Source organism: Pelodiscus sinensis, chromosome 5, assembly GCF_052426305.1.
Source record: "Pelodiscus sinensis isolate ZL-2025 chromosome 5, ASM5242630v1, whole genome shotgun sequence".
Taxonomy (NCBI): domain Eukaryota; kingdom Metazoa; phylum Chordata; order Testudines; family Trionychidae; genus Pelodiscus; species Pelodiscus sinensis.
Window position 1 is genome coordinate 46,486,266 of NC_143056.1, and position 22,866 is coordinate 46,509,131.

At 40.8% G+C, this 22,866-nt stretch overlaps 1 protein-coding gene across 4 annotated transcripts in view; it reads right to left on the reverse strand.

Moving 5' to 3' along the window:
* Positions 1 to 22,866, reverse strand: part of MIPOL1 (mirror-image polydactyly 1) — a 303,297-nt gene that overhangs the window by 199,733 nt on the left and 80,698 nt on the right. The gene's annotated exons all lie outside the window — the stretch shown is intronic.

Genomic DNA, 22,866 nt, shown 5'->3' on the forward strand with positions numbered 1-22,866 from the left:
AACCCAGTCACATTAGAAAGGTCACTAAAGATATATGTCAAATTGTGTTTCTAGCAGGAAAATAAGTTCTGCATCATAAGAAAAACATGCCCAATTATCTGAGGATATTCTGCCCTGATTTGGAGCATCCATCGAATACTCATTCAGATATCTTCAGCCTGAATATTGTTTGGTGGTGAGAGAAGAATTTTTCTGCTGTAGATAATTGTAAAGTTTCAAAGAGGCCTAAAGTCAGAAGCTAACTGCCCCTTTGTGATAGATACCATATTCTTGCTACTGTTCAAGAGATAAAGTTAGGTGAATGGGCAGAGCATGCAGCTGCAAAAACACAATTGATTTGGAGATGAAAGAATAATAGAACATGAAGAACAAGATTCTGACATCTGGACAGTTGTGTGGCACAAATAAGCACTATGAACTAATGCTTATCTGATTCCCAAAGGAACACAGGATTTCTGGAATCTGTGCGCCAACAGCAGAAGCCTACATAAGAGCCTCCGTATCTCAACAGTTGAAACCTACATAAGAGCTCTTATGACTGGGTAAACTGCAACGTAACTGCTGTTCTACACAGATCTGAGCTATGTAGGTGGGTTAATCTGACATAAGTATTATCTGTCTGCACCCCAATGTGTCTGTTTATCCTGGAATGGAATGCCACAATCCTCTCACTGGAAGCTCAGGCCCTGGCCCACAGTACCCCATGTATCAACTGTGCTTACTCAGTAGGTATACAGTGACCACACAGTCTTCTTAAACCAAAGTATTGGTTGTTTTAACAGTAGGAACATATAGATAAAAAAATATTTTAAAACAAACAGTTCACATGGCTATCTTACCTAAAGGCCTATCATCCCATGATGGTAACACTGGCAGGTCTAACTTCTTCAAACACCTTAGTAGTGTCCATGTGTTTCAGTCACATTCCTCCAAAGAACTGCCCTCTCCTCCCAACAAGGGAAAGAGATCCTTTCAAAGTGTCACAGTTCTTTTGATCTCCAGTATTCCTGGGCCTTCTCCTGTCCTGGCATTGTCTCTTAACAACCCTCAAATGTTTGCGTAGGCATGGCTTATCTTGAACCATTTTTCCCCTTTCAGATCTCTATTAAACTAAACCAATATTTTCATAAACTTCCCGGTAATCAGGTCAACATGTTGTATGCATAAATTATTACAGAGCACCTCCAAATCTGTCACAAATTTGCTTTTAAATGATACAATTTTTTTATTAAAAGAAAAAATATTTGGAAAGTACAAAAAAAAAAAAAAGAAAACCCAAAATATGCTAATAGGTAAATTCTTTAAATCAGCAGAGTTCTTGCTGAACTTACCTGGCTGATAGAAGAAGGCTTATTTACCAGCTGCTAGATTTCTCTGGACAGATCTTCTACAGATTCTAACATACATGTTTTCATGTTCAACATGTGTGCTCATTGTTGCCAATATCTGACAATGTTTATTATTCATAAATTTAAAAAGTTCTAAAATTATACCAACATTTCTTTTAAAAATTCTTTAATTTCATACAGGGGGTAATTATTATGGTAGCCAAATAATTTTAGATAGTGGGCTGAGAAATTTTCACAGCAATATTCAACATTTTAAAGAGTTACTGATATGTCATAAAGTATAATCCCACTCCTACAGGCTGCACTGGCAAAGGCAGGCTCCTTGCACAGAGTACCACTGATTGCAGGAGGGCTGTAGGATTGGAGCATAAGACGCTAACTCTTCAAGGGTTAACAAAGAGAAAAACCCAAGTACTGTACAAAAAAATCTTCCACTCATTATTAAGCTCATATTTGCAGATAAATATTAAAAAAAGGATTTTCCTAGAGCTACCCCTGCATGAATGTGCGAGATGTGTGGAGCAGGGGACAAGGCACGTCTTTCCTCCCCCAAATCCAATGGAAGGGTTGATCTAATCTCAGTCCTTGTGATCCTGTAGGAACTAAGACTGTGTAACATTAGTCACCATGTATAGCCAGGAGGGGCCATGGCCACACCCACTCCTGGGGCAAGACACACTGAACTCTCACAGGTGGCTGCGGTGGCCATGCTACCTGTGTCTGGTGCAGAATTCTGAGAAGCATAATGTCATTTGGGAGTGCTGGCATGTACTACAAGTGGCATATACTTATCACCTTTCTTTATCGAAAACAACTCTATAAATAAGGACAAAAAGAGTGAACAGGAAAAAGTGTGGGGGGGGGGGAGTGTTGGAGCCATTGCCTATGAGGAGCTGGCTTTAAGCACTCCCCCCCCCCCCGGACTTCTGCGCCGCTGCCTCTGACAGAAAGGCAGCAGTGTGGAAGGTGAAGGGGGTGGGCTGGAGCTGATACACTCAGGAAGCTAGCTTTCAAGCCAGCTCCCCATGTGTATCAGCTCTGTGGTCCTGCCTCCTCCCCCTTGCTTTCTCCTACAGAGGCAGGGGAGGAGAAGAAGCCCATGTGGGACAGAGGGGAGACTGCTTAAAGCTGGCTTCCCCCAGCACTGGCTCTGCAGTGCCATCTGCCCCCGCCCCCTGCACTGCTGCCTCTATCACAGGCAGCAGCACAGGAGGGAGGGGGGCAGGGAAGGCTGCCACAAAGCAGCCTTTGTCGCCATAGGCAGAGGGTGCTTCATGGCAGCAGCCCCTGTCCGCGGGAGTCCAAGCTCCCTGTATACAGAAGCTGCTCCACATCCCACAGAGCAGCCTCTGTCTGTGGGGAACTCAGACCCCCCCATGGATAGGGCCTGCTGCTAACCTGTGCTGCACAACTTAATTTTTCCGTATAGCATCTTTCATACAGAAGGATCTCAAAATGCTTTACAAACTCTACAAATAAATCATTACCTACTACTCCATGGCCACCTCCAGAGTGAAACAGAATGTGTTTAACTGCACAGTAAGACATGATAGGAAGAATGAGAATCATAGAATCATAGAATCATAGAATAATAGGACTGGAAGGGACCTCAAGAGGTCATCGAGTCCAGCCCCCCATCCTCAAGGCAGGACCACGCTCCGTCTACACCATCCCTGACAGATGTCTATCTAACCTGTTCTTAAATATCTCCAGAGAGGGAGATTCCACCACCTCGCTTGGCAATTTATTCCAATATTTGACCACCCTGACAGTTAGGAATTTTTTCCTAATGTCCAATCTAAACCTCCCCTGCTGCACTTTAAGCCCATTACTCCTTGTCCTGTCCTCAGAAACCAAGAGGAACAAATTTTCTCCTTCCTCCTTGTGACACCCTTTTAGATATTTGAAAACCGCTATCATGTCCCCCCTTAATCTTCTTTTTTCCAAACTAAACAAGCCCAGTTCATGAAGCATGGCTTCATAGGTCATGTTCTCTAGACCTTTAATCATTCTTGTCGCTCTTCTCTGTACCCTTTCCAATTTCTCCACAACTTTCTTGAAATGTGGCGTCCAGAACTGGACACAGTACTCCAGCTGAGGCCTAACTAGTGCAGAGTAGAGCGGCAGAATGACTTCACGAGTTTTGCTTACAACACACCTGTTGATACAACCTAAAATCATATTTGCTTTTTTTGCAACAGCATCACACTGTTGACTCATATTCAACTTGTGGTCCACTATGACCCCTAGATCCCTTTCCGCCATGCTCCTTCCTAGACAGTCGCTTCCCATCTTGTATGTATGGAACTGATTGTTCCTTCCTTAGTGGAGCACTTTGCATTTCTCTTTATTAAACCTCATCCTGTTTACCTCTGACCATTTCTCTAACTTGCTAAGGTCATTTTGAATTATGTCCCTATCCTCCAAAGAAGTTGCAACCCCACCCAGTTTGGTATCATCTGCAAACTTAATAAGCGTACTCTCTATCCCAATATCTACATCATTGATGAAGATATTGAACAGTACGGGTCCCAAAACAGACCCTTGAGGAACTCCACTTGCTATCCCTTTCCAGCAGGATTTAGAACCATTAACAACAACTCTCTGACTACGGTTATCCAGCCAATTATGCACCCACCTTATCGTGGCCCTATCTAAGTTATATTTGCCTAGTTTATCAATAAGAATATCATGCGAGACCGTATCAAATGCCTTACTAAAGTCTAGGTATATGACATCCACCGCTTCTCCCTTATCCACAAGGCTCGTTATCTTATCAAAGAAAGCTATCAGATTAGTTTGGCATGACTTGTTCTTCATAAACCCATGCTGGCTATTCCCTATCACTTTATTACCTTCCAAGTGTTTGCATATGATTTCCTTAATTACCTGCTCCATTATCTTCCCTGGGACAGACGTTAAACTGACCGGTCTGTAGTTTCCTGGGTTGTTCTTATTCCCCTTTTTATAGATGGGTACAATATTTGCCCTTTTCCAGTCTTCTGGAATCTCCCGTCTTCCATGATTTTTCAAAGATCATAGCTAAAGGCTCAGATACCTCCTCTATCAGCTCCTTGAGTATCCTGGGATGCATTTCATCAGGACCTGGTGACTTGCTGACATCTAACTTTCCTAAGTGATTTTTAACTTGTTCTTTGTGTATCCTATCTTCTAAACTTACCCTCTCTCTGCTTGTATTCACTACGTTAGGCACTCTTCCAGACTTCTCGGTGAAGACCGAAACAAAGAAGTCATTGAGCATCTCCGCCATTTCCAAGTTTCCCGTTACTGCTTCTCCCTCCTCACTAAGCAGTGGGCCTACCCTGTCCTTGGTCTTCCTCTTGCTTTTAATGTATTTATAAAAGGTCTTCTTGTTTCCCTTTATGCCTGTAGCTAGTTTGATCTCATTTTGTGCCTTTGCCTTTCTAATCTTGCCCCTGCATTCCCGTGTTGCTTGCTTATATTCATCCTTTGTTAGTTGTCCTAGTTTCCATTTTTTATATGACTCCTTTTTTATTTTGAGATCATGCAAGATCTCCTTGTTAAGCCAAGCTGGTCTTTTGCCATATTTTCTATCTTTCCTACACAGCGGAATTGTTTGCTTTTGGGCCCTTAACAACGTCCCTTTGAAATACTTCCAACTCTCCTCAGTTGTTTTTCCCTTCAGTCTTGCTTCCCATGGGACCTTACCTACAAGTTCTCTGAGCTTATCAAAATCTGCCTTCCTGAAATCCATTACCTCAATTGAGAGTCCAAATAAAACTCCATGGGAGATATTTTGATAGAAAGACTGCAGCTATCTAGGTTGCAAAATCAGGATGGACAGCCCCATGCTTATGGAGAGTGTCATGAGATTGTGAATGAGCATAAACAATCAGGTTCTTATGGCCTTAACAAAAGATGGTACCTCCATATGCACAATGGCTCCTAGTTTCATGATAGCACACAATTTCAGTGCCTGACTAAAAACTGAGACCCAGCTAGTCCACTCACCAACTCCACCGTCCTGGGTTTTCCTTGGAAGCCTGCCATCAAAGGACCAATCAACCCAACCCTGTTTATCTCGAAAGTTGACTAACAAGAATAAAATTTTGTTTCTAATTCTCTCCTCTTGAAACATTTAATTGTACATTCAAGCAGTAGATTAAAAGGATGATTTTTTTTAAATGCAATAGCATGTATATGTCATGACATGCAAGAGTTAGTAGAGGTTTATTCCTACAATTTTAGATACATTTCACCAAATTAAAAAAAATGCAACACACTGTTTTCCAATGCTTACTAAAAGTGTGCTCGAAATATATTTATATATTACATTGATGAATAGCTACATTTTATCTGCTCTGGAATAATTTAATGACATCTTTGTCTTTCTAACCAAAAAAACCTATTATACCAGAGCTCTTTATTTCAAAATGATCATTATGCTAAATCCATCAACTCTAAAACATTTTTAGTTTTTAGTAAAGAAAACAACTGTAAACAGAGAGCTTTTGTAAGGTAGATTGCTATTACAAAGTTCACTTAGAAAATCAATATAGCATTTTAGTTGGAATTTGCTCATTAAACACCCACAGCACTAATGCAAATTATGATGGAATGAATAAAGCAAATACATATGCTTCTTTCCTTTTATTAAATGTAAAATCTGATGTTAATTGCTTCTGGAATGTCATATAAACTTTTCTCCTTAACTATTAAATGGAAGCTTTTACAAAAGTCATTAGAGATTCTCTTTCTTTGACTTGTATAAAATTTCAATATTTGTTCAGTAAAGGTTCACAGCAGTTAAATTACATTAACAAATATTATTAGCTACTATGTAAGCCAACTAAGTAAAATACTTATATTGCAGGTAAAACAAATCATTGGGTGTTTACAATAATATTTGCATATGCTCATTTTTAAACAAGCTTATCAAATATCCTGTAATTCTAAGTCAAATGAGAAAGACTCAAAGTAGATTTTTTCCCCAAATACTCAAATTTGTTTAGTAAGCTAATTGTTTTCTAATATGGGTGAAAGTAAATATGAAGAAGATGAACTATACCAAGTATGAGTTTACTGAGTCAAAGTATTGTACATATTTTCTTAGTTAAACCTGATTCTGTTGGCAAACTTGTCTTCCGCACTTTTTAAACTACCTTTATAATACAGTAATAGCAAGAGAGTATGTTGGAAATCATTCTAGTTTAAACATTAGTTCATGATTCTCCAAACAACAGAACTTTGAGGGAAGGGAGGGAGTACGTTTCCCAGGAAAGAAGACTGTTTGCTGATTTCCTAGAGGTCATCTGTGTAAATAGAAAAGCTGAATAGGAAAGGCAAGAAAGAAGAAATTGTTCAGATTTTAAAAGATCTACTTCAGCAGAAATCACTTAACGTTACTTATATATAAAAAAAGGAAAAAGTCAGAATAAAAGGAAGCCCTTATAACAAAAGATGAGATCACTATCCATTGTACTCTGTCAAAAGATGTAATAGATATTTCAGCATTGTAATGTCTGACTTACATAATAATTCTGTGGAACTTTATAAGGTGTTTTATATACTATGTAATATATTTCTGCCTTGAACATATATATGCGTGTGTTTGTCTATCTTCCCAAAAACAAAAACCAAAAGCTCTAAGAAATACTGCAAGGTTTTATTTGTTAGTATTTTGTTACTAACTCAAGTTCTGAATGTTTATTTGGCATTTTCAAGGAATAACAATGACAAAAGAAATTTGCTTTTAATAATATATTGGTGGGTAATAAGAGGATTCTTTTGGTTTTGGATTTAGTATTCAAGATTAGTGGTTGTTGAACTCTGCATGACCTGGGATTTTCTTTAGAGTTGGTTCTGGAATGATCACAGTACTTTTAATGGTTATGCATAATATGTATTTTCACTGTTACACTCAATACTTGGGGTAACATACATTTTGTACGATGAAATATTTGAGGTTTCCTTAGTTAAAATTTTTCAGAATTAACAAAAAATAAAATATTTCTAAGTCTTTTTTTTTTACTTTCTGATTTGACTAATATTTTATACAGCTACTTAGAGAGTTAAGATTTAGTTTGTTTTCCTGCAAAGAACATATTTTCTATTTCCACATTCTACCCCTGCCCAACTGAATATATATTAAAAAGAAAGTAAAATACAAGAAACACCACACTTGGTAAAACCATATTTCAAAATTTAAGATTCTGGGTCTTTTCTTTATTTTGCTTGGTTGTTTCTATGAAGGATTGGTCATCTGAAATGTATCCAGTGGAATGGTTGCGAATGTGAGAGAGAGGAGTGTTTTCTTGTTGTTGGAAGGGGAGAAAGAATGGGGAGAGAAAGGAGAAAAATGTGGAAGAGATTCACTAATAACCATGTTCCTTTTCACCTTTGCAGCCTCCCCCAGCATTGGGGTACCTTGTCCTTCTGGGCAGAAGGGGCTTTGGAGTCTTTCTATGCCATTCCTAGATGGTCCAGTACTATTGATGTTAGTTTAAAAACACTTGCCAAAACTAAATTTCCATTAAAAATAAGATATTTTCTTTAGTCATTTATTTTAGAAATCAAATAAATTGTCAGACTTTTTTCATGTTGGGATTAATGACTAGATGCACAGTTCTTATTTTTGAAATTAAACTTATAATAGTCAAACTGAAACAGAGTAATTGCATTGCTGTGAATGTCATTAAAATGTGCTCTTAATCTGCCTCCACACAAACATTGCAAAATGCAGATAATCCCTGGAATTTGCTAAACCAAAAGGCCTTGTTCTATTCTCATTGAACTCAATGGCAAAACTTCCGTATCTTACTTTTATTTTTAAATGGTCTGTAATGTTGTGCTATGAACAGACAACTTGGTCAGGTTCCTCATTGTGACTTTGAAAACTACCATTAAATTATTTAAAATTTTGTTATGTAACTAAAAATTAGAAGCAAATTTCTGATGAATGAAAATTTACCAAGCATTTTGACTGGTCTATACTAGGACTTACTGACTACAAGCTATTTACATATAAATGTGACTCTGTAGATAAAGCAATCTGTACAAACACAGATAGAATGCACTGACACTTTTATTGCTTTGTGTTTGCTATATGTATTTAATTTGTTGTACTCATCTGCTCCTAAATTTCCAGTGCTGTAAACACACTGATTTAACTAAATGGCTAAAACTGTTTAGTTGGCAATTATCAAATGTAGCTCTGTACTGTGGTTTTATTGTGCACTCAGATCCCAATACAATGAAAAAAAAGAAGAGTTCTTGTGGGTTTCGACACCGACTCTCCACAGGACTTGTCTAACCTGGCTCTTGTGAAAGTTAATCCTTGTACAACTTTAACCCTTCTGCTTTCAACATACAGAATTCCACACAGCTGAAAAACTGAACAGCAATTTTGTTCAATCTTCTTCTACAAATAACTGTTGATTCCTGAATGAATGGTTTTATTTCATTTATTTTAATGGAAAAAAGATTGGTACATAGCATGGGTATGTATATAAATGTAAGCACGTTATGGTCATGTTTGTGTGTAATACTTCAAAAACTGTAAGGGGTTTAGTTCAACTCCTTTTTCTAAAGAACAGCATGAAGTCCTTAATTTTGTGTATAAAGGAAAAACAATTTTTATATTTGTGGTTTATTTGGCATTAAGAAGCAAAAACTCACTAACAGGACCTTATGTGAAATAAACTCTAGATTTCTTTTTGCATAAAAGCAAAATTGTTTATAACTTAATAACTGAAATAGTGAACAATTTGTTCCATCCAATCAAATTTTATACTCCAGATAGTTGTGACCTGTATATTGTTTTTAAGACTACTGACATTTCTGCTAATTTTAAAGGAAACTTTAAAGTGAAACAATTATTTTGCCAATTTTACAGCCTACAATTCTTCAGCAGAATAGCAAAGAAAAACCTACATTGTCTGTTTTTTCAACCGTTCAGTGTACTTTCCCATCCTCATTACTCAAACACATTTTACACATTTTGAGAAAACATTTACAAAGTAGGTTTGCATAATGCAACATCAATGACAAGAAAACATATAGACATATAGACATACTGTATACATAATGAATAATTATACACAGAGAGCTGAATAATTAGTGAAAGTATATGCATTACATACTTTTAAAAAATGTAGAATGTCATATCTATTTAGGTTTATAAACATAAAGGTTGGGAACTAGCGAGTTCTTTTGGCTAAAGCCCAATATTGGCCTTATTTCAGTTTAATTGGAAGAGGATCTTGAATTCATCTTCTCCATGAGATATCAGGAACCTGGATTTCTCTTTGTACCAAAGGTTAATAAGAAATGTGTCTGCAAAAGTCAAACAGCATTAAATACCAAAAACTGATTATTATTCCACAGGAGTTGTTCTGTCATTCATAATCTCTCCATGCTCCAACCTTCCTCAGCTAATCTTTAATGGATGACATGCAAGAAAGAAAAATAACTAACATCTAAAAAGGGGACTCCACAGCAAGCTTTTAAAGAAATGGAAAATACTTTTCTCAGTGCTAGAAGTAACCCCCACTGGCACTTAATTAGTAAAAAGACCACTTAAGTAAGAGGAAATTTGTGGTATTAAATTAAACTTTAACTTCACCTAACATCTTAAGAGACATTTTCTTCAGTTTTGCTGTTGGAACTGTTGCACATGTATTCAGTAATTATAATTTTTAAAGTTAATTTAGAATATTTAAAATAATGTTCTGCACTTCATTATGTTCACAATCTTTATCACATCTGAGTATTTCAAAGAACTACATAAACAATAATACACAATAATAAGTACATGAACAGAAAAAAACTGGAGCTTCATTGCTACTTTATTTATTTTCTTTGAGACAGAGAGAGAAGGAGACAGACAAACATATAAAACAGCAAAACAGGTACAATAGTAAGTGATATGGAACTCAAATGGCAGCTAACAGATTGTGAAAAAAGGTTGACTTTTCCTTTTCTATTTTTAAAAACAGGAAAAATTGGTACAAAGAGTTCATAATTTACATAAAACATAGCAATTTAACTACGTGACTTTTCTATATTTTAAATATCCATATAGCAAAACTTACTAACCAATCTTTTTCCAAAACATTCATTAAAAAAACATAAAAACAAATGTTCCTCAATTGTCTGATGGATTTTTAATAACCAAGTAACACATGGCTGCTGCAAATTCAAGGATCTCAAAGCACTTGTCTTACAACTTACAGGGCTATAGAGCTGTGAAAAACCCTACCTTCACATTATGAGTGTCTTATTTCGCGAGCAGTGCTGCAGTCACAAATGAAATGTAAGCATGACATGCTTTGTCAAGCTACATTATTTTTGTATCAGTTTCTCAACAAATTTTTTAAACTCATAACAACAGTCCAAGTAATGACCAAGTTGGGACTTTCAAGGGATTTGAAAATCGCAGCATAAAATGAGTGTATATGGCTTAGCCACCACACTCTCTACTCCCACAACCAACTTCCATTCCTGATCTTGTTTCACCATTCCCAAATTCCTGATGATATCTGAGGGCAGGTAGTGCATCTGATGAAGACACTCTATACCGATGGGACAGTGCTCTCCAGGAAGCATAATTATTCCACCTCCCTGAAAGGCAGTAGCTAGGCTGGTGTGAGAGCATTTCCCATCAACATTGCACTCATGTAGACAGTACTTAGGTCACTATGGGTACGTCTAGACTACAGGCTTCTGTCGACAAACAGCGTCTAGATTACATTCAGTTCTGTCGACAAAGCAGCTTGCTTTGTCGACAAAACCCTGTAGTCTAGACACAACCCTAGATGCAATAACACCTTCTGTCGACAGAACTCTGTCGACAAAAGGCATTATTCCTCATAAAATGAGGTTTACAGCCGTCGACAAAACTGCTGAGTTCTGTCGACGTTATGTCGACAGAACTCAGCGGTAGTGTAGACGCAGGTATAGTTTTGTCGACAAAAGTGGACTTTTGTCGACAAAACCCTGTAGTATAGACACACCCTATAACTTGTGTCACTCAGGGGGTTAGGATGTAAAGGAGCGGGTATTTGGCTAATCATGTAATTGTTACAATTTGTATTGACTACACGATTAGTCACTAAGGGGAAGTGCTCTACAGAGCCACAGCGGGGTCACAACTAGTGCCATCTCCAGGACCATTGCAACTCTGTGCTCAACAGAGCCGCAGTGAGGGATAGGTTCAGGACCCAATGCGAGCCAGGACTGAGCAGTCCCAGCTTGTGCTGGCTCCGAGACTGCTGTGGCTCAGGCTTCCCTGCCTGCCCCCGTCCCCACACTGTGGAGACCGTGCTTGGGGGAACTAGCTTTTAAGCTGACTTCCCACAGCACTGGCTTCTGCTTCCTCTGCAACCCACTGTCTCTGATATAGAGGTAGCAAGGGGGTGGCGAAATGCAAGTAGTCGACTAATCAACTATCTTTTACATCCTTATTGGAGGGGGAAGGAGTGACTTTTTCACACCCTGATCAATGTGAGTGAAATCAATTTAAGCAGTAGTGTAGACGTGCTCTTCGCTTGGATTGTGCGTGGTGAGGGTTAAGGAAGCGAATGTTAATCAAGGGAGGTAACTTGTCCAATTAAATAGCTAACAAACATTTAGAGAAAAATAAAAACATCAATCCTGCTTCACACATCCACCAAAAAACAATGGTAGTTAATACTTTCATCAGTAACTCTTAAAAAAACAAACAAACAAACAAACAATAAATCAGCATTTTCAAAAGAAGTTTGTCTTTTATAATAAAGAACGAGGAACCTAAAACTTCACAAAATCTAAAACTATGCATTATAGATGTAGTTATAGTTCAAGGTTTTGATGATATCTCAAAACATAAAAAAAAATCTATCGTATTTCTCCATTTCCCTCCTTATAGCCATTGTTTGGGGTCACATACAAGGCTCAGTGTAGACAGTTGGCACAGCAGACCTCGAGTGAACTGCCCAATGACTGCAAGATACGATAAGGTACGAAGGCACCCTGCCAGGTTTATTGTCAATGAATCACAGTGATGGCCCCTGGCAGACTCTACGTGAATACTAAGATATATATACACCCATGACAATGGATTCAGCTCAGACAGTGATGGGACTTTCCACTGCTCACTAGGCTGGACAGATATGTTCTCTCTGAGATACATCTTTATACCCTGATATAAACCAGAATGTGCTGTCATCCTGACCTTATCTTTTAGGACAGGTCAGTGCATTTCTGTTATCCTTGCGTAATGTTTTCATACCATTCTTGATATTGGAATCTTCTGGTAGCACTTCATTTCAGAATGTGTTTGCCTAAGTACAGGCAGTCCCTGGGTTACATGGATCCGACTTACATCGGATCCCTACTTACAAACGGGGTGAGACAACCCCGCACTAGCTGCTTCCCCCCAGCAGACCAGGGAGACGCGAAGCTAGTGCCCCCCCCCCCCAGCAGACCCGGGAGACGCAGAGCGGCTTTTCTCAGCAGACACCTCAGCTTGAGAATAAAGGACTGAGGGAAGTGAGGTGTGGGAGAATAAACCTGAGCTCTGGAGAAATGTTTGACTAGAGTTTCCCCTACAATAGGTACCAGTTCCGACTTACATACAAATTCAACTTAAGAACAAACCTACAGTCCCTATCTTGTACGTAACCCGGGGACTGCCTGTACTCTGTACTTCCCACTTCTAAGAAATGTATATTTCTTCAATGACAGTCTTGCTAGATTCTGTAAGCAGGTCTTGCCTCATGCCAGATCTCTAATACACAGGTTTATGTCTGAGGCTTTCTTCCTATTACAAGGGGCATGCAAGAAATGTGTTGGGCTATGTCTTTGAGAGGGAGAGAAAGTTATTTACATGATTTAAATGAATGTAGAATAGCCCATGTCTTGTCCAAGACTCACTGGATACAGTAGATAACCTGGAAGGTTCTTATAGCTGGTCGACATAGCCACAGTCATTTTTTAGCATTATGCTGTTTGCTTAATCAACATGTAGGGATCCTCATTTTAGAAAGTACAAGTTCAGAGATATGACCCCTCATCACCCTGAAGGTATTTTCTTCTCTTTGGTGCCATTGATCTAAGTCTCATATCCCATATCCAAGTGGAGAGCCTAGTCTATTGTAAGAAAAAAGTACTTTTGTTCTTGAGAGAGACTGCCCTGGCCATAAGATTGTTTCGAGCAATCCTGTGCTGCAATGCACTTGAAGCTCAGACCTTCTGGAGAGACTTGACTACAGAGGTCACTGGGGCCATTCTTGGTCATCAGTCTCATTCTACATACTTCACCTCATATATTACAGTATGACATTGGTCACTATATAACACTTCGTTGCAGAGATGCAGCCCTATTAACATAAAGAGTCTGCAAGACTCCATTTTCAACATATCAAATATACCTAGAACACAAAACCAGTGAAGGAGCAACCCTCAGGTTTCAAAGCTTTAGGAAGTTTTTGCAACCCAATATTGGCTTCAACTTAAAACTCTTCCTTACACACAACTATCCTTTCCTGTTTGCAGACTCTGGTTGCCTCCTATATATCTATTTAGTCTTTTCTTGGGGAAGGCCTAATGGGCTATTCTTCAAACTGAGATCTGTTCCTTCCTCTCACACGATTGAATGAATATTCACCTTCTTTATTCCCATCTCTTCCTTGCAGTGCCTCCACCCCTACTTGCTGCTCTCCCTTTCCCTCTTTTGGCATGGTCCCCCCTTCTCCCACCTGGGAGGCACCATCTTTCCTTTTTCCCTTTGTACCATTGATGTCCATCCCTTTCCTCTTTCCCCTTTGAGAGGTTCCTCCCTTTCTTTGGAAACCGCTCCTGTGAGGTTTTCTCCTTCCTCTCCTACTACCTTCCTTCCTACAGATCCCCGTTTTCCTCTCCATCATCCTATATGACTGAATACCTATAAGGCTCTCTCTTCCTCTGCTTTCACCTGATGCCTCACTTAATTATCCCTCTGGAGGAGGAAGTAAGTTAACAATCCTCCACAAATGGTGACTTACATGAAAGACAATCAGGCAGGGAGAGTAATAAAGAATTACAAGAGAGGGAGCCTAGGGGAACAGAAGCAGGAATAACATTCTCCAATGGCCAAAGAATGACAGCAACAACAAAATTCTCCTAAATTCCTACTCCCAGACATTTGGGACAAAGACAGGAACTAAAGACAGATGCTGAAACTCACTGTCTGAGCTGTAACAAAGAATAAGAGAGACTATATTTGACAGCATGTTATTTCTAACAAACACACAGTTGGTGTTGCTTTCCTCACTATTTTTTATTTCCTCCTTTGTTATTCTCTCATCAATCCCTCACATAGGCTATGTCTACACTACAAAGTTAATTCAAACTAACAGCTGTTAGTTCGAATTAACTTTCATAGGCTCTACACAGGCAAACCGCTAGTTCGAACTTAATTCGAACTAGCGGAACGCTTAATTCAAACTAGGTAAACCTCATTCTACGAGGACTAACGACTAGTTCAAATTAAGTAGTTCGAATTAAAGGCTGTGTAGCCACTTAATTCGACCTAGTTGGAGGTTAGCCCTTCCGAGGTTGCCCTGGTAGCCACTCTGGGCCAAACCAGGGAAACTTTTCTGCCCCCCTCCCAGCCCCGGAGCTCTTAAAGGGCCACGGTCTGGCTACAGTGCTTGTGCCAGTTGCAAACCTGCCAGCACCCAGCCAGCAGACCCTGCAACTGGCACGGGATGAGCCAGCCACCCGCTGCCACCCAGCCCTCCACCTCTTCCCAGGACCAGGCTGGCGGCTCCCAGGAGCCTGCCCGGGGCCGCAAGAGGCGGGCGCCCGCCTGGTCTAGTGCGGAGATCATGGACCTCATCAAGGTTTGAGAGGAGGCTTCCAATGTCCACAACCTCCACACTAGGCACAGGAATGAGGCTGTCTAGGGCAGGATAGCTGCCAGCCTGGCCAACAAAGGCCACATACGAACCCAGGAGCAGGTTTGCATGAAAATCAAGTTGGTCCAGTGAGACCCCGACCCTGAGCTTAGACCATAAAAACATGAGAATGGCCATACTGGGTCAGACCAAAGGTCCATCTAGCCCAGTAGCCTGTCTGCCGACAGCGGCCAACACCAGGTACCCCAGAGGAGATGGACTGAAGACAATGACCAAGCGATTTGTCTCGTGCCATCTATCTCCAGCCTTCCACAAACAGAGGCCAGGGACACCATTCCTACCCCCTGGCTAATAGCACTCCATGGACCCAACTTCCATGAATGTATCTAACTTCTCTTTAAACTCTGTTATAGTTCTAGCCTTCACAGCCTCCTCTGGCAAGGAGTTCCACAGGTTGACTATGTGCTGTGTGAAGAAGAACTTTAGCTTATTAGTTTTAAACCTGTTGTCCATTCATTTCATTTGGTGTCCTCTAGTCCTTATATTATGGGAACTAATGAAGAATTTTTCTTTATTCACTCTCTCCACACCACTCATGATTTTATAGACCTCTATCATATCCCCCCTCAGTCTCCTCTTTTCTAAGCTGAAAAGTCCCAGTCTCTTTAGCCTCTCTTCATATGGGACCTGCTCCAAACCCCTAATCATTGTAGTTGCCCTTTTCTAAACCCTTTCCAAGGCCAAAATATCTATTTTGAGGTGAGGAGACCACATCAGTACTGAAGATACGGCATACCATAGTTTTATACTGTACTTCCCCTCCTCCTTCTTCCCCTGGCTTCCCCCTTCCAGCTCCCTCCTCCCAGGTTTCCCCCTCCCTTCTTCCATCCTCTCTCTTCCCCTCTCCCACCTCCTTTTCCCAGTCTCCCCAGAGGTTAATCCCTCCCAACCCCCCTCCACACCCAGTTTTGTTAAATAAAGAGAGTTTGTATTTTTGAACACATATGTCCTTTATTTTTTACATCAGAAAGGGGGGCTAGGGAGGGGTAAGTGGAAAGAGGTGAGGGAGGAATGGGGCACAAGCCCCCAGTGGGGAAGACTGGGGTGGCTCTACAGGCTCCTTGGGGTGGAAGCTCTCCTGCAGGGCCTCCTAGATCCTGACAGCCCCCCGATTGGCCCTCCGGATGGCAGCCTGCGGCAAGTGCAGCCGGGCTGATGGCCGAGTGCTGTGACGTGCCGAGTGTGGGCACTCAGGGCACTACAAGACAGGACTGCTTTGCTGTCCCTCATCGAGTTAGACAAGCAAGCGGGGAACCCTGAGAACTGTCTGTCCGGGGTCGGCATCGGGTCCCTTTAAGCACAGCCCTTGGCTAGCCTTAGGCAGCAGCTCCACACTCTAACCTAATGCCCTGCGGGCACTGATTCCGGCCAGCCTTAACTTCAGTTCAGGGTCCACTCAATGTGGACATGCTAGTTTGAATTAGCAAAATGCTAATTCGAATTAGTTTTTAGGTCTAGATGCACTAATTCGAATTAGCTTAGTCTGAATTAACTAATTCGAATTAAGTTAGTTCGAATTAGTGCTGTAGTGTAGACATACCCATATTTATGCTTTTTTTCTTTACCTCTTCCCAAGCGCTCTAGAAAACAAAACTCTAAAGTCACAAGTTTTGGTTTATTTACTGCTGAAATCTATGGCATTTTCCATTTAAAAAATAAACTCTCTTTAGAAGTAACAGTGCCCGTCCCAACTGTGGATAAAAAAGAAGGCTTCTGCAGTTGTGTTTGCAACCCATTCAACAAAACATTACTGCAACAGAAACAGTTCTCTTAAACCAAAAATTGAAGATGAAAATGGATCTTAAAACTCAGACATATCACAGACAATCACTGAGGAACAAAACTGTAACAAAAGTGGGTATGTGGAATTCCAAATTAGGGATGTTAAATAGCGGGTAACTGAATAGACGCAGAACCAGCTCCATGAAAGGCAGTAGCTATGTTGGTGTGAGAGCACCAGCTCCCCGCACAGACAGGCTCCTGCCTGCCACCCCACACTGCTGCCTCTGAAACAGACGCAGTAGCGCAGGGTGGCAGCAGCCTCTGTCCACGAGGAGCTCGGACCCCACATGGACAGGGGCTGCTGCCATGGAGCAGCATAGGCATCAGGTATAACAGGTGGGGGAAAGCATAGCCTTCCCAAACCACTATCCTGGCCCCACCCACATTCCGCTCCCAAAATGCCTCCTATAGGTATTTTGGGGGTGGAGTGTTGCTGCTTCCAAGGCCCACCCTCCCAGTGCTCTGGGGCTGTGGAGGCTGGGGCCGTGCACCCACCCACCTCCTCTCCACAAGGTGGTGGGGGACACGTGCAGCATGCTGCCTTGCCTCCCTGTGCGGGGGGGCGGGGGGGGAATGAGAGCAGGAAGCAGCTTTGCTCCCTATGGAGGCAGGGCCTCAGTGGAAGGGGCAGAGTGGGGACTGGGGGCTTGCCTCCCCCAGTCCTACTTTTACTGACTGCCCATATGGAGTAGCCTCCTCTGCCCCACCCCTGGCACTGCTGCTGACTCCACCCAGGACCAGCTTCTTTCTGCCCCCCCCCACCCTGCTCCTCACTGCCTCTTGTAGAGGTCCATGGAGCTGGCATGCACAGAGAGTTGGCTTAAAGGTTGGTTCCCTATGCATATTAGCTCCTACCTGCCCCCCATACTCTCCATGCTACTACCTCTCTATCAGAGACAGCAATGCAGGAGTGGGGGGCACAGGCAGATCCCGTGCTCATGGGGAGATGGCTTAAAGCTGGCTCAAACCTCTTCCCCCCAACCTCCTGCTGCCTCTTATATGGAGGCAGGAGTGGGGAGAAATACGTGTGGTCAGCAGGATTAACTAATAAGCTTAGGTTTATCGGTTAACTACGTAACTACACTTTGACATCCCTATTACGAACTTTGTATAGCACAGAAAAACTGGGGCAGTTACATAAGAAATGAAAAAATAACATATGAACATACTCAGTGAAAATGAGATGGGCAGGAAGATGGCATCAAATAGTAGTACAATCTTATACACAAGGGTAGGAATTATTCTTGATAACATCAAATCAAAGACCCTACTGACTTGGGAGGCCGTGAATGACAGAATAAGAACCATGCTGCAAACAAGATACTTGTACAATAATATCTCAAGTATATGAACCAACACACACAACGGGCACAGTTGCAGGTGCAGTTGGATGATGAGTCTATCCACAAAATCAAGTCAATGACAGGCAAGTTCAATGCAGAAATTCGTAACAACTAAGGATGTAAGAGTTTAAACGGTTAACTGATAAACTTTTCGCCATCACTAAGAGCCCATAGGGCTGTCAGCAGCGGGAGCCAACAGGGCTGGCAGCCTGTGTAGTATTAACTGTGTAACCGATTGAATTTCAATTAGTTACAGAGTTAGGTTTTTTTTAATTATTATTATTTTTATGTCCCTAGTAACAACTCTACTGACTGGGAAGTAGTTACGGGCAGACCAGAGGAAGGCACCCAAACACATGACGACAAATAACTCTAGAATCTCAGTGGCACAAACACCCTAACAAAAGGAAAACGAGAGAACTGACAGGTCACACGGAGAACACAGGCCAATGCAACTGTCCACCAGAGAGACCATGTATGCAGATCTAAAATGGACTATGTTCTTTGAGGAATGTCTGAGCTAGCAGAGGAGCAGGTGATGGCTCAGATCATTATATTTTAGTGGCCATATTACAACGTCAACTCAAAGATCATGAAAACAGAGGGTACTAGGACAAGGAAACATTGCTCTGATTCTAAAGTGCATTTAGTAACGGTTCCAGGTTTTTATAGGACCAGGCTGATGAAAGTCTGAAAGAAAATGGCTGTCAGAGTGGTGGAAGAAGCAGGCCAGAAAAGACAGAATAAAGAGGTGATGGATTACATTTGGGCAGCAACTGATGAACATAAAGTTCTTCAGGCGCTAAAGGAACAGTGCAAGACACAAGCAGAATTCTTAGAGCGAAATACAGACTAAAAGACGGAGTAATAAGGAAGAGACAGGGGCAAGATGGAAACATCTGGATTCAAGAGAAGGCGGCAGAGACACAAGCAGCAGCACAGAAGGGAGACTTTAAGCAGCAATACAGAAGAGAGAAAGATCTCCCAGGAAGAATCAGACCAAAACAGATGATTCACATTGGGCACTCTCATGGACAGATATTGAAAAATGAACAGAGAACCAACTGGACATTGGATATAAATGTTCCATTTCATATTACATTACTCAGAGCCAACGATCAGGCAAAGTGAAGAGAGAAATGCCAGGGCTAAATATGAAGAACCAACATCATCATCAGATGAATTAAAGCAGTCATCAGAAGCTTGTAGTACAGGAAAGTTCTCAAGGTTGACAGAATTGAACAGAGGTGCTAAAGTGGGGAGAGGAGGAGGGGCAAATTCTAACTAAGCAACTAACAAAATACTAACAAAATATGAGTGAAAGAATATGTACAACTGGGAAGACAGAAAGATACATTCTACACTGTCAAAAAAAGGTAAACTGACTCAGTGAATGAACCAGAGAGGTACTGCATTACTCTCAATCCCAGGCAATGGACTGGCTGTTGCTATGTTGAATAAAAGGAAAAAAGCAGTGGATGGAATATTACAAAAAATGGCCAGGCCCCATCCACGTAAATCATGCAGTGAACATATTTGCTCTTTGGCAGATAAGAGAACCAAAACTCATCTTAAAAGACATTAATAAACATTCAATAGTGTCCACAGAATGATCCTATGGAATACTACTAGAAGCAATGGGTGACCAGATGAGCAGAACACCATAATAAGGAGTTCATATGCTGGAAGCAGATGTAAACTAAGATTGGATACAGGCCTAGGTGAGTAATTTGATTTTGTGATTGGAGTTAGACAAGAGTGTGTATTTGTTATCAATCCTCTATGTGTTAGCAAAAGATTGGAGGATGAAGAGGGCAACAATAGGCATTTTGGATGGTTTAAAATGGGTTGGCAGAGACAAGTCACATGACATTGACTTTACATATGATTTTGCTTTACTAAGTAGGACATGGAATGGAATGATTGATCTAATACCAGAGGTAAATAAGGAAACAGCAAAGCCTGGACTGAAAGTAAATGAAGAGAAAACCAAGATTATGAAAGGTATACAACTGCTCAACAGATCCATATACATTTTCACATGGAAAGGAAATCCCAAAGATTGAAGAGTGCTGCTATCTGAGGAGCATGCTGATATCTGAAGGTGGCTGCAGTCAAGATAGTCACAGGAAATGCAAACACCACTTTTGGAAGGATGAATATCATCTGATCAAACAAAGGTCTCCACACCCAATTAAGGATCAGTTTACATGAAACAACTGTATTTGATCATGCTAGTGTATCGAGCAGAGTCTTGGCCAAGGACTGGGCACCAAAAAGAGAAGGAGGTTGGCTATGGGGGTGGTTGAGGAAGATGCTACACATTTCATGAGGAGACAAAACAAATGTGAGAGCAAGGAATCTGACAGAGCAAGACATATTAGAAAAGAAAGAAGGCTCAGATGGTTGAAACTAGGGATGTAATCTTAGGCTTATTGGTTCATCAAGTTGACTACTAGCATTCGCCCTCCCCGGAGGAAGCCACCGGACCACCAACCCAGCAGATAAGGGACGTATCAGAGGCAACGGGGGGTGGGGAGGGAAGCAGGAGCCAGTGTTGGGAGGAGCTGGCTTAAAAGCCAGTTGCCCCCAGCACCATCTCCATGGTGCTGCCCCTTCCCTCCCCCCCAGCGCTGCTGCCTCTGAGAGAGGCAGCAGTGCACTGGGGGGCAGAGGAGGCTGCTATAAAGAAGCCTCTGTCTGTGGGCAGAGGCTGCTCAGACAGCAGCCCCTGTCTGCAAGGGATCCTAGCTCCCCGATAGGATTTCACCATCGACAGAGGCTGCTGGACCCACTCCTGCTGTGACTCTGCAGTTAAATGTAGTAGGGGCTGGGCTGCCTACCCACCCAGCTCCTACTGCATTTGAACTGCAGAGCTGCAGTGGGGGTAGCTCCCAGACCTGGCGCAAGCCAGGACTGAGTGCCTTTCCATATCAACTTATCGTGTAGTTGATAAAAATTCTATCTACTACATGATTAGTGAAATACCTGCTTAACATATCTAGTTGAAACCTGAACACCATTCAGAAGATGGGAAACGTTCTAAGCAAATACTGAATTGCATATCTGAAAGAGGAAAGAAAAGCAAGGAAAGCAAAGGAAGAACTGGCATAAGAAATGACAGAGAATACTGAATTCCTTTCCATCGATCAGGAAGAAATACCACTAGCAAAGAACCATAATCAATGCAGAAACAGGACTGCCCATATGTCAGCAGCACAGGAGGAACTAAGGTCCAAGGTATCTTTTTCTGCCATGATGATACAGGTTTTAAATCAGCAAGGCCTTATATAAACTGGAAATTTCATTTTTAAAAGTGAATTGTAATCCCTTACAAAGAAGATAATAAATGTTTTTATTATTTCCTTATGTGATGCTTTTTACAATGTATTTTTCTGGAGTCGTTTTCTTATCATAAAGCCGGTACTAAGCAGTAGGAAAAATTCAAACACCCATTTTATAAGCTTCACTCTTCCGTGTGCTATATACAGTAGCAATTAAACATTAACTACGTGTGAAATTGTAGCACCATGTGTTCCCCTTTTCTCAACAAACTTAACAAAATTTTAAAAATTATTTGTCTAAATAATGAATCTTCATTACTAAGCTTTTAAATAATACAGTAGGTCTGCTCCTGAAGTTTTTATTAAATCAGCAAACCTCCACAAATTCAGTTTGGTTCAGATAACTCCAAAATGTGGAGTGTTTATCCGTGTTAGCTAAAACCTTTACACGGTAAAACCAACCTGGATGCAAAAACTCTTGAGAGATATTGGAGGCTTTCTCCTTTGAGTCAGCCTAAAAATAAAAGGACACTCAGTCTCAGCAATTAGAAAATTCTGTGCCTCCAGAACCAGGAGTTGCGGAAAAAAAGAAAAAAATGAGAGGGAGGACATTTATTAAAGTTACCCTAATGTTCTTAAGTCTTCAAAGCTTTGATTTACATTCAAGTTTTCATGTTTTACTTTCTCATCATATCTTCCCAGAGAGGATTAATACATTTACTAACATAGCCGGAAAATTAAACTTAAGATGGTCACTTATTGCCAACTAGTGTTTCTCCTATCTTAAAGGAAGATTATTAGAATTTTAACTACATATTTGATATCTGCATATTTTTCCCCATAGTCTTTAATGAGCAATGACTATTTACTTTAAATAAAATATTTCTGTAATATATACATATTAGTAAGACACTGTGCAAACATCCAGAAAACAAACAAATAACTTGAATTTAATGCAAAAAATCATCAGCTAGATAACCAAGATGTTATCGTGGTACGTACAGAAGATTTGATAAACAAGAGGATTCATTAAAAAAAATTAGTGGAGTTTAATAATATGCACAATTTCTCCTATTTTGTTTCACAATATCTAGCACCTTCCCTCATATGTGCCTTCATCCATCTGTGATACACACAAAATGAATATCATACTTTTAGGTGCTTGATAGTAAACATTAAGCTAACCATC